Source organism: Nyctereutes procyonoides, unplaced genomic scaffold (genome assembly GCF_905146905.1).
Source record: "Nyctereutes procyonoides isolate TBG_1078 unplaced genomic scaffold, NYPRO_anot_genome, whole genome shotgun sequence".
Classification (NCBI taxonomy): domain Eukaryota; kingdom Metazoa; phylum Chordata; class Mammalia; order Carnivora; family Canidae; genus Nyctereutes; species Nyctereutes procyonoides.
This window is the reverse complement of record NW_026575134.1, coordinates 25,157,324-25,169,240: the sequence shown is the minus strand read 5'-3', so window position 1 is coordinate 25,169,240 and position 11,917 is coordinate 25,157,324.

Genomic DNA, 11,917 nt, shown 5'->3' with positions numbered 1-11,917 from the left:
AGGCTCCCGGTGCATGGAGCCTGCTTCTCCCTCTGCCTTGTGTCTCTGCCTCTCTCTCTCTCACTGTGTGCCTATCATAAATAAATAAAAAAATTAAAAATATATTTAAAAATAAATTAATTAATTAAATTAAATTAAATTAAACCCTTTATTCTTCTTGTAAGACACATATTTTAAGATAAGGATGGAAGAGACTAGATTTTATAAAAATGTAAGGAAACATCAGGGAACATTACCCAAAAGGTTGCTGGTACACTTGTAGTAATACTGGACAGCGTAGATTTTAAGGGGAAAAGCATCACCAATGGGATATTTCACAATGGGGAAAAAAACTCCACCTGAAGACATATCCTATAAAAAGTGCAAAGATATTGAAAAAAGCCAGATTTAAAAACCAATACCTAAACCAATACACCTGATCTATAGAAAATCAAAGAATTGCACCAAACGTCAGCTCTGAAACGATGCCAGCAAGAAGTAGAGTGAAATATTGACAATGTTGAAAGAAGAAAAATAACCCCATTTATGTAGAATTCCACATATAATGAAATTATTCCTTGAAAGTGAGGATGAAATGTGTTTTCTCAAACAAAAACAAGGAATTTGTCAGCAGACCTACCCTGTAAGAAATCTTAGAAGAAATTTTTCAGGCAGAAATAAAACTATACAGAGGTCAGAAACTTTAATCTCCATGAAGAAAGTGCATCAGAGAAGAAATAAATGAATGTAAAAGAAAATATTCTATTTCTTGTTCTTAATTAAATGAGAAGAATAGCTGTTAGGTTAGTTCGTAGTGGTGGTGTATTCGGTTATCACGGCACAAAGAAAGCTAAGCAAGATGAATCACAGCAATGTTCAAGGGCCAGGAGGGAAGAATTGGGAACAGTGTCGGAGTCCCTGCACCATCTCTGGAGCAGTGTCCTATTACTTGAAGGTGGACATGATAGGTTACAAATGTATACTGGGTGCGGGTAAGTAAAACAGGTTCTACTTTCCAAAACCCCTCTGCCAGAAAGGCAATGAGAAAAAGTGAAACTTGTAAGAACAGAACTTTTCAGAACTCGGGAAATTAGCAAAATTCTTAAACTCTCTGGGCGTGATTTAATCAAGAAAAGCTCCCTTTTTTTTTTAAATAAAAACAGTGAGATTTGCAGTGTTTTAACTTGCCATACTCCCATCTACCACTCACACCAACCCTTTGGTAATTTAAAACTGTTGATCCTAAAAATGAAACTGTCAGTTGTTTTACCAGCAAAACGGGTTTATTCAGGAATAGCAGAGAGTTGCAATCTGGGACACACTAGCTACGTAGAAACCACAGGCAATGTGTGCGGCTCTTCCTTTTGGGAATGGTGGGGCTGAGAAGGCTCTCCCTGCAGGTTGGTGAAGCTCCCTTTGCTCAGTTTCACGAAGCCAACAAGCACCCAGCCCTCCCGGGCAGGTGGACCACAGCAGGCTTGGGGCTCCTTCCTAGGGAACTGTCACTATTTGAGCAATGTGACAACACCCGCCCTGGGAGACACTAGTCAAAATGATCTTCTCATCCAGCCTCACTCAGAGCCTGCACAGGGTGGACACTTCTCTCCGTGGACGTTTGTTTAAAAATTTGAGGAGCAAGTGTTTAACATCATGGCTGCTTGAGGCAGTAGAGGGTATTTGGGGGCAAGCAATAAGCTAATCAGAAAGTTCAAGAGAAAAAGCTGGGGGTGGGGGTGAGACATCCATAGGAGGCTTTGAAAATTTCCAACAATTTTATTTATTTATTTATTTATTTATTTATTTATTTATTTATTTATGAGACACACACACACACACAGAGAGAGAGGCAGAGACACAGGGAGAGGGAGAAGCAGGCTCCATGCGGGGAGTCCAATGTGGGACTTGATCCCGGGCCCCAGGATCACGCCCCGAGCCAAAGGCAGACGCTCAACCACTGAGCCACCCAGACGTCCCTCCAACAATTTTTAAATTTACAAAGTGCTTGAATCAACATTTCTCCCAAGAAGATGCACAAATGACCAGCCAGCACATGAAAAGATATTCAGCATCATTGGTCACTAAGGAAATGCAAATCAAAACCACAATGAGAAATCACTTCATATCCCTTAGGATGGCTTTTACCAATAAAACAGAACATAGCAAGTGTTGATAAGGGTGTGGAAAAGTAAGAAGCCTTGCTAGTGGGAGTATAAAGTGGTGCAGCTGCCATTAACCCTAACATAGAGTCGCCATGGGACCCAGCAGTTCCAACCCAAGGTGTTTATCCAAGAGGAGTGAAAACATGTCCATCAGGAATCATATATGTGGAGCACCTGGGTGGCTCAGTGGGTTGAGCAGCTGCCTTGGGCTCGGGTAATGATCCCAGGGTCCCAGGATCCAGCCCCACATTGGGCTCCCTGCTCGGCGGAGAGCCTGCATCTCCCTCTGCCTGTCAGCACCCCCTGCTTGTGGGCTCTCTCTCTCTGTCAAATAAATAAAGAAATAAAATCTTTTTAAAAATTTGTCTTAAAAAAGGAAGATTAGATGCAATGGTAATGGCAGCATTATTCCTGCCCAAAGAGACAAACTAAACACCCAGCAACAGATGAAAAGATAAACAAACCATGATACATTTACTCACTGGAATATTATTCAACATAAAAAGAACAAAGTCCTGACACCTGCTATGACTTGGATGAACCTCAGAAACATGATGCTCAGTAAAAGAAGGCAGACACAAAAGGTCACATATTGTATGATTTCTTTTATGTTCTATATCCAGATAGGCAACTCCACAGAGGCCTTTCTAGTAGGTTAGTGGTTATCAGGAAATGGGAGAAAAGGGGAATGGAGACTGATTATTTAACTGGTACAAGATATTTTTCTGGACTTGATGAAAAAGTTTTGAAACTAGAGAGAGGTTGTGGTTGCACAACATTGTGAATATGCTAAATGCCACTAAATTGTACACTTTTGAATGGTCATTGTATGTTGTGTGAATTTCACCTCAATTTAAAAATCTAAAAAATTAAACAAAATCCCAACATATTCCTGGAATTCTAGAAGCCAGGCACATATGGAGGGTGGTGCTCCTGCTCAGGCAAGACCTGACAAGAGCCCTGTGCTCTAACCTACTGGCAAGCAGGAAGTGAAGGTGGAGGCAGACTTCTCACCTTCCTGATTGATTGCTGCCGGCAGGCCCCAACATGTTCCCAGAGCCCCTTGACAAAGACAGGGACTTACTGGTCTCAGAAGTTTGAGCAATCTCTGTCCAAACATTAGCTCACCCCAGATTTCATCAGGGAAGCATAAAGCAAATAGATTTAACAGAATTACTTCAGAGAATAGTACCAACAGAAGCAATAACAACAAAGAGGTGAAAATAGTCCCCCTGGGGAAGAGGTTTCCCAAGTTGTCATATTGTATTATATTAGAAGTCCAGTTTTTGTGAAAAATAAAAAAATTTAAAAAGTCTAATTTTTGGGATCCCTGGGTGGCGCAGCAGTTTAGCGCCTGCCTTTGGCCCAGGGCACGATCCTGGAGACCCGGGATCGAATCCCACGTTGGGCTCCCGGTGCATGGAGCCTGCTTCTCCCTCTGCCTGTGTCTCTGCCTCTCTCTGTGTGTGTGTGCCTATCATAAATAAATAAAAATTTAAAAAATATTTTAAAAAATAAAAAATAAAAAGTCTAATTTTCAACAAAGCATCATGATAAATGCAAATAAACAAGAAACTATGACCCATACACAGAAAAAAAAAGGAGTCCATAGAAACTATCTCTGAGGAACCCCGGATATTGTAATTGCTAGGAAAAGACTTTAAATCAGCTATCTGAAATCTGTTCAAAGACCAAAAAGAAATGACATTAAATAAAGCAAAGTATGAGAAGGAACTCTCATCAAATAGAAAATATCAATAAGGAGATAAAAGTCATCAAACAGAACCAAATAGAAATTACGGAGTGGAAAAGTACTCCCCACAAAATGAAAATTTCACAGAAGAGGCCAGCAGCCTATTTGAGGCAGCAGAGAAAGAGTCCGTGAATGGGAAGGTAGGTCAATGGAGGTTATCCAGTCTGAAAAACAGAACAACAACAAAAAAGAACAATTAAGTTAGTCTCAAAGGCTTGTAGGGCACCATAAAGCGTATTAACACATGCATAATGGGTATCCCCAAAGGAAGGGAGTGATAGAAGAGGGTAAGAAATTGTGTGTAAAGAAATAAGGACTGAAAACTTGCCAGATGTGGTGAAAAGCATATCCCATAAGTTCAACAAATCCACAGGGAGTTCATGCAAAGAGACCCAACCTGGACACAATATAACCAAACTGCTGAAAGTAAAACCAAAGAGAGAATTTTGAAAGCCCCAAGAGAGGAGCAACTCATCACATACAGGGAATCCCCAGTAAGATGGGAAGGGATACCCCATCAGAACAATGGAGACCCGCTCCTGCCCTGACATGTCACCGTCAATCAAGAATCCCATATCCAGCAACAGTAGCCACATGAGTAAAGGAGAATTTAGACATTGCGAGATAAACAAAACCAGAAATAATTCTAGGCTAGCAGAACCAGCCAACAAAAATACTAAAAGGAGTTCTTTAGGCTGAAATTAAAAAAACAGTAGATGGTGACGCAGATACACAGGGAGAAGTATAGCATCCATAGAAGCAACTCTATTTGGAAATATAAGAAACAGTATTTTTTTTTAAGAAACAGTATTAATGTATTTTCATTTGTGACTTTTTTCTGATTTAAAAGGCATTTGCATTAAGAAACATTTTAAATCTGGTATTTATATCAGATATACACAGTGAATAAAGATTTATATGTGATGAAAACGTTGCAAAAGATGGAGGAGTGAGTGGAGCTACACAGGGGTAAAAGTTTTGGATATCACTGAAATTAAGTTGGGTTATTTCAAGCCAGTTTATTAAAAGTTAAACTGCTAATATTAATCCCCACAGCAACCACTTTTTCAAAAAAAGTAACTTGCAAAAAATATATAGTAAAATCAATGAAAAGGAAGTTAAAATACAAATGATCTATATTTCATGCAGAAAAGGCAGTTATTGAGGAATAAAGAAAACGGGAAATAAGACATTTAGAAAAAATGGTAAATCAAAGTCACATTTAACTTAATAATCATATTAAATGTAAATGGGTAAAACAATCAAAAGACAGAATGCTAGAAGGGGGTAGAAAAACAAAAATGTGATCCGGATAAAGACAATATACAAGAAATAACCTTCAGATTCGACAACACACACAGGTGTTGTGGTTGCACAATGCAACCAATTAAAGATTTTTTTTAATTTATTGAGAGAGAGTGTGTGAAAGGGGTGAGGAGCCGAAGGAGACAGAGACTCTCAAGCAGACCGCACACCAAGTGTGGAGCCCAGTGCAGAGCTTCATCCTAGGACCCTGAGATCGTGACCTGAGCTGAAATCAAGAGTAAGACACTCAACCAACTGAGTCCCACAGATGCCCCAATGAAGAACATTTTGTAATTAAAAAACAACCAATCCTGGGATCCCTGGGTGGCTCAGCAGTTTAGTGCCTGCCTTTGGCCCAAGGCATGATCATGGAGTCCCGGGATCGAGTCCCACATCGGGCTCCCTGCATGGAACCTGCTTCTGCCTCCACCTGTGTCTCTGCCTCTCTCTCTCTCTCTCTCTCTCTGTGTGTGTGTGTGTATGTCTATCATAAATAAATAAATAAATAAATAAATAAATAAATCTTTAAAAAAAACAACCAATCCATGAACAGGATATAAAAATTATAAACCACAATGAGAGTTAGGATGCTTTACAGATGGCATAGCCCCCACTGTGCATGGTGGAGCTCAACGATGGCTGCTCCCTTTTGTCCTCTATTGGGACATCCCTGAAAGGATGCGGATGGAGGGGAACAGGCAATCGAGTCAGCACCAGATGCCATGGCCAACAATGGGCCCATCTTCCCATTTTACAGACTCGGGGGTAAAGAACTGAATTATGAATCTCTTGCCTCACAGACGCCTCAAAACACGACACACGAGCACGTGTGTACGGAAACCACCATACAGGCTCCGAAGACACTCCTCGTCCCCATCAGGGCTCCAGATCCTGATACTGAAAAGACACTTGTTTCACTTCTCAGATACACAGAGCTGGGCTTCTGAATGGGGCACTCCATGGGGCTTCCGCCTCCCCGAGCGGCTCGTAGATTGCCATGGTGGGTCCCTCAAGGAAGGTCAAGTTAAGTGAAAGAGGCATGATTCAGTCAAAGTTGGGTAGCAGGGGTGACTTGTGATCAAGGGTCTGATTTCATTTTCTTTGCTGATAGCTCTAAGTCTCCTCCTTCTCCTCCTTCTTTGCCTCAGGCTGGTAGGAAAGCCTGGGTGCTGTCTCCTTTGGCACTGGGGGCGGGGGTGGGGGAGTTCCAACCATGCCTGGCAAATCGTGCCCCGGCCCCAGTCCCTAGGCCACCATAAAAATCTTGAACAGCCTCCTTGCTCTACTCTCCCAAGCTGTTTTCTTTTTCTTTTTTTCTTAGGATTTTATTTATTTTTTCATGAGAGACACAGAGAGAGGCAGAGACACAGGCTTTGGGAGAAGCAGGCTCCATGTGGGGAGCCCGATGCGGGACTCGATCTCAGGACCCCGGGGTCACGCCCTGAGCCCAAGGCAGACGCTCAACCACTGAGCCCCCCAGGTGCTCCTCTCAAGCCCTTCTTGGACCTGCTGGGGACTGCCCTGCTCTCCCCGTAATGCGTCATTGTGTGAGAAATACACCCAGTCTCGGTCCCTTGGATGTGCGTCCTCATCACATTCCACATTTGAATCAAAAGTTTTGGGTTGGGGGGGTACAGCGTCATCCTGTGGGTGGCCTCACAAGTACACACCAACTAGACTTAACATAACACATGTTCTCCTTATGGGCACATGACATATTCTCCAGGTGGGACACATGTTAAGCTACAAAACAATTCTCAATAAATGCAAAAGGGTTGAAATCATACAAAATATATTATCTGACTGCAATGAAATACAATTAGATTTCTGTGACAGAAGGAAAACAGAGACATTCCCCGCGGAACCAAAGACCCGAAGAATAGGGTCTATCACAAGATAGACCAGAAAGTGCTTGGAGATGAGTGAAAACCAAACCCAAATGTGTGAACACTTGGGGAGGCAGGGCAAGCAGCGCTCGGAGGGAACGCCTCCAGGCAGAGACTGTCGCTTAAAGAGGGGAAAGATGTGAAATCAATACGCGGCTTTTCACCTTGAGAAACCAGAAAAAAAAAAAAAACGCAAAGTAAAATGCAAGCCAAAGGAAGGAAATGACACAGTTTAGGGCAGGCATAAAGAAAATCGGCAAAACCAAAAATGGATTCTTTGAAAAGACAAACAAAATTGACAAACCTTCAGTTAGATGCACTAGGAAGAGAAAAATCTCAGATTTCTAAAATCAGACATGAAAGCGGGGACAATATAATCACCAGTAGCAGAACTACAGAAATCCTGAGGACGGCTGCATACCAGCAGGTCAGATGATCCAGAGGAAATAAAGTCTTACGGACACGGCACCTACACACGGGCTCAAGGGGTCACACAGGATACGGCTACGGGAAAAAGACAAAATGGCAAAGGGCCCGGCTAGATGCGTCTCCAGGGAAGGTGTCCGCTGGCAAGCACACAAGGAGGCATCGAGCCTCCTGAGTCACATGCGACACGACGTCCCAGTGAGACGCCACTTTCCGCTGGGATGAGCCTGAGTTTCTTTGTCTTTGACTTTTGGTAGTTTGGCTATGACGCGTCTACATGCGCATCTCTTTGGGGTCATTCTTTGAATCCGTGGCGCTTCTTAAACGTGAGGTTTAGTGCGTCCCCCCCCCGCCCCATCAATTCTGGGAAGCTTTTGGCCATTCTTTCTTCAAATGCTTGTTCTGTGCTTTCTCTCACGCTTGCCTGGGGCCCTCACACGCACGTGGTCCTGCGGTTGGCGTCCCACAGGCCTCCGAACTGATTCATCTGCCTTCTTCAGGCGGGGTGACCCCGATTACCCACCGTCGTGCTCATTCACAGACTCTTCCTGTGGGTCAGATGTGCTCCCGGCCCCGTGTGATTTCTCAGCTCGTGAGTGTGCTTCCCAACTTCAGAATCTCTATTTGGCTCTTGTAAAAGTGCTTTCTCCTTCTCTATAGTCTCCCTTAGTAGAACACCATTCTCATATTTTGTCTAACTTGTTGGGCGCCAGTTCTTGGGGTTTCTTGATCACACCTGAAACCTTCGTCTAGCAAGTCCGGCCCCTCGGAGCAGCCCGGGCCGAATGCTTCCCTCTGCGTGTGCACCGGGGATTTGTGACTCTTTGCCCGATAATTCCAGTCCGAAAGTGGCCATTGTCGGCGACAGGATCTGGTGGCCTGGGGACGAGGCCCCTGCCCGCGGCTCGTCCCGCTCGCTCGAGGAGGCTGCTGTCGGGGTGCTCCTGCTGCACCCCGTGGCCTTGTGTCCGGGCGGCCAACGACAGTGCTTCAGCTGCCCTTGCCGAGCCGTGGGTGCGAGCCGTGGGTGCCCACGATCAGCGCCCACAGCCCACAGCTGCCCAGTCCTTGCCAGAGGCTTTGGGGGGGCCCAGCCTCAAGCCTCTGGCGGCTTGCACCCCAGCCTGGTCGCCACCTCCTGCTCAGCAGGGCTTCCAGGTCATCCTGACGCAACAGATCAGCAAGATACCTGTCCAGTCAGAAATATTTCGTTAATATATTTACGGACGTTAAACACGCGTAACCCTTGTGGCAAATGATATCCCGAGAAAGACACGAAGTTCATATGTGAAAATATTAAATAAATGAATGGAAATGACTCACGAGTGAAGGAGTATAAGGCAAACCCGAGGCGCGGGGAGGAGGTGCCTCGCCCACCGCCCCCGCACCTGCCCAGGTTGAGCCCGGCCTGGGGGCCCCGAGTGCCCCCTGCACCCCGACTCCCCATCGCGGGGGCCACACTGCCCTCCTTCCCCACGGGTCTCTCCTGGCGGCACAGCCTGGCTCGTGGCCTGTCCCTGCAGCTGCAGCTCCCGAAGCCACAGCCCTCCGTGTCCCCACCCCTGGAGCCGTGGTCCGGGCCAGGCAGCAGCCACCGGCTATGACGGAGAATCCGGGGTGGGGGGTGGGGGGCGGGGGCGGGGGGGGTCTGCGAGGTTTTCACCAGCCTAGGCCACTTTCCACCTGTGTCACTTGGGACACACAAGAAGTTGACCAATTGAGACCAATTCCGGTCACCTCATGAAAGCCAACCGTTTTCAGAATACCCGAGGTGCTCCCAGGGGCAGTGAGGTGCTCCCAGGGCAGTCAGTGCACTCGGGGCGTGACCGGCGCCCACCCGGGCAACCCTGCCTGCAGCACGGAGGCTCCCACCGGGTCCTGGAATGCACCCCGTGGGCCAAGTGGACACCCCGGCAGAGGGCCAGGCAGCCTCAGCCTCGCCCCAGTCTCACGGGGAGGCACGACCTCTCCGGGTGCCGCTGCCCTCACCAGGCCCAGGGCCCTGGAGCTCCCTCCGGGTCAGTGAGGCCGTCAGACCACAGAGAAATGCCTCGGACACACTCGGAACGGCTCCCCGCGCGGCCCACGCCACAGCCACGCCGGCCGGTGACAGTGACAGGACGTGACCACATAAGTCCCCCTGAGATGGCCCTAGGGACGACCAACAGGTGAAGAAACTGCGGTTCAAGAACATCTATGAAAACTTAGAACAGTAAGAACTGCTGACTAGGAAGGAAGGTTATACCCTTTCTCCTCTGCCCTCCCCCTCCCTGCCCTTCCCTGCCCCTCCTTCCCTTCCTCCCTCCCCTTCCCTCCCTCCCGTTCCCTCCCCCTCCTCACCTTTCCTCCAACTCCTTCCCCTTCCCTCCCCCTCCTTCCCCTTCCCTCATCCTGCTTCCCCTTCCCTCCCCCTCCTTCCCTTCCCCTCCCTCCCCTTCCCTCCCTCTACTTCCCCTTCCCTCCTCCTCATTCCCCTTCCCTCCCCCTCATTCCCCTTCCCTCCCCCCCTCCCCCTCCCCCTCCTCCCTCCCCTTCCCTCCCCCTCCCTCCCCTTCCGTCCCCCTCCTTCCCCTTCCCTCCCCCTCCTGCTCTCCCTCTCCCACTCTCTGCCTCCCCCCCCACTCCTCTCTCCTTTCCCCTCTCCTCCTCCCCACCCTCCTTCCCCTTCCCTTCCCCTTCCCTCCTTCTCCCTCCCCCTTCCTCCCTCACTCTGCCAGGTCCTCAAGGTGCAGACTCCTCTTCGGACTGAAGAGGCCAGACACAGGGCTCCCCTCTCTTAGCAGCATCTGGAGGGCTTCATCCTGGGAAGAGGGACTTCGCCCTGCCTGGCTGCCTACTGCTGAGTCCCTGCCGAGGCCCAGGGGAGTGAAGTCCAGAGACTGGGGCTCCCTCTGCCCAGCTCCCCATCCCCATCATTGCATAGAAGCTGTGCCCGGGCCTTGCAGCACAGAGATGGGGGACCCTGGCTGTCCTTTGGGTCCTGAGAGCAATGCTCTCTGTCCACTGAGCGCTCAGCTCCTCAGAGCCAAGTTCCCACCGCGGCTCCAGGGAAGTGGCTCAGAGGTCTTGCTGGGAAGAGAGGCAGGGCTTAGAAGCAGGTAGTTCCTGACCTCTCCCCCCAGACACTGCTTTCCTCTGCAACAGAGCCTGAGGTTCAAGCCAAAGGGACTCTCAGAAACGGTGTGGCCCGCGATAAAGGGGGGATAGGCTGGGACTCAGGGAAGACACAATCTCAGCTGTGGGTCAGCTCATCCGCAGAACGAACCCTGGAATACACACGTGGAGTGAACATTCCTGGGGTCGGAAAAATATCAATCATTCACATCAGAAAATATTCCTTCGAAGGAGCCAGACCTTGGTTGGATTAATGTGCAGAGCGATTTATACAACAAGGCAGGGTTGAAACGGTAGAGGGATCAGTGACCAGTTAGGGGGGCTCAGGGGGACCTGGTCCCGCGTCCCTGCCAACACACCATGCGGCCCTGGGCTGGGGTCAAGGGGGAAAAAAACTACCCAAGCCAGGCACTCATGTTAGAGCGAGAGGCAAGCACGAACCCGGGAACCGGAAAGCAGAGCCGGGTTGTTGCCGCATGTCCTGCGGACCGAGTTTCCACCAGAAACCGCTGAGGCACCCGAGGGAAGACAGCCCACGCTCCGGAGGGAGCAGCCGCCAGGCACCAGCAAGAGTCCGACGTGGCCTGGACAACGGGAAAGGACCACAAAGAGCCAGGTCCAAGGCCGCGGAAGGGGCTTGGGGCCCAGGAAGCCGCGAGGCATCATCCCAACAGGCCGTCCATAAGGGACAGGCCGTGTCTACGCGGATGTGGAAGATCCAGCGCTGAGGAGGACGTCGCTGCAGTGGATCAAGTGGACACGAGGGTCTGCGGGAGACCCGGTGAGGGCCCCAGAGTCCTGAGCTCCCGGGACCACGCCCCGCGCCCCGCGGGGTACCAGGGACAGGACAGGGCCTGGCGCTCCCGGCTGGCAGGGACCCGGACCCGGTGCTGGGACATCTGCCCAGAGCGGGCTGTCCTCCGCGGCCTCAGGGGAGCCCAAGGCCACCAGCCGCGGGGCCAGCGGGGCGCAGGGAGTGGTGTGGCGGGCAGGCCGCGGTCCTGGTGGCTGGCACCCGATCCCGGGGGACACACGCACCCCCAGAGAGGGCCTGGGTGTTCGGGGCACCCCAGGACGTGGGCACTAGCTGAGCGCTGCGGGCGGCCCTGTGGGGCCAGGTCACCTCCCTGCAACCCCAGGACCGAGGGACAGCTGTGGTGACAGAGGGCACAGCCCGGAGGGAAGACGCCCACAGGGGACAAAGAGCCCCTGCGAGGTGCCCAGGATGGCCGTGCCCCGCGTCGCCCACGGCGGCCCGCATGCCAGCAGCTGCGCGCCAGCGTGTCACCGCTGCG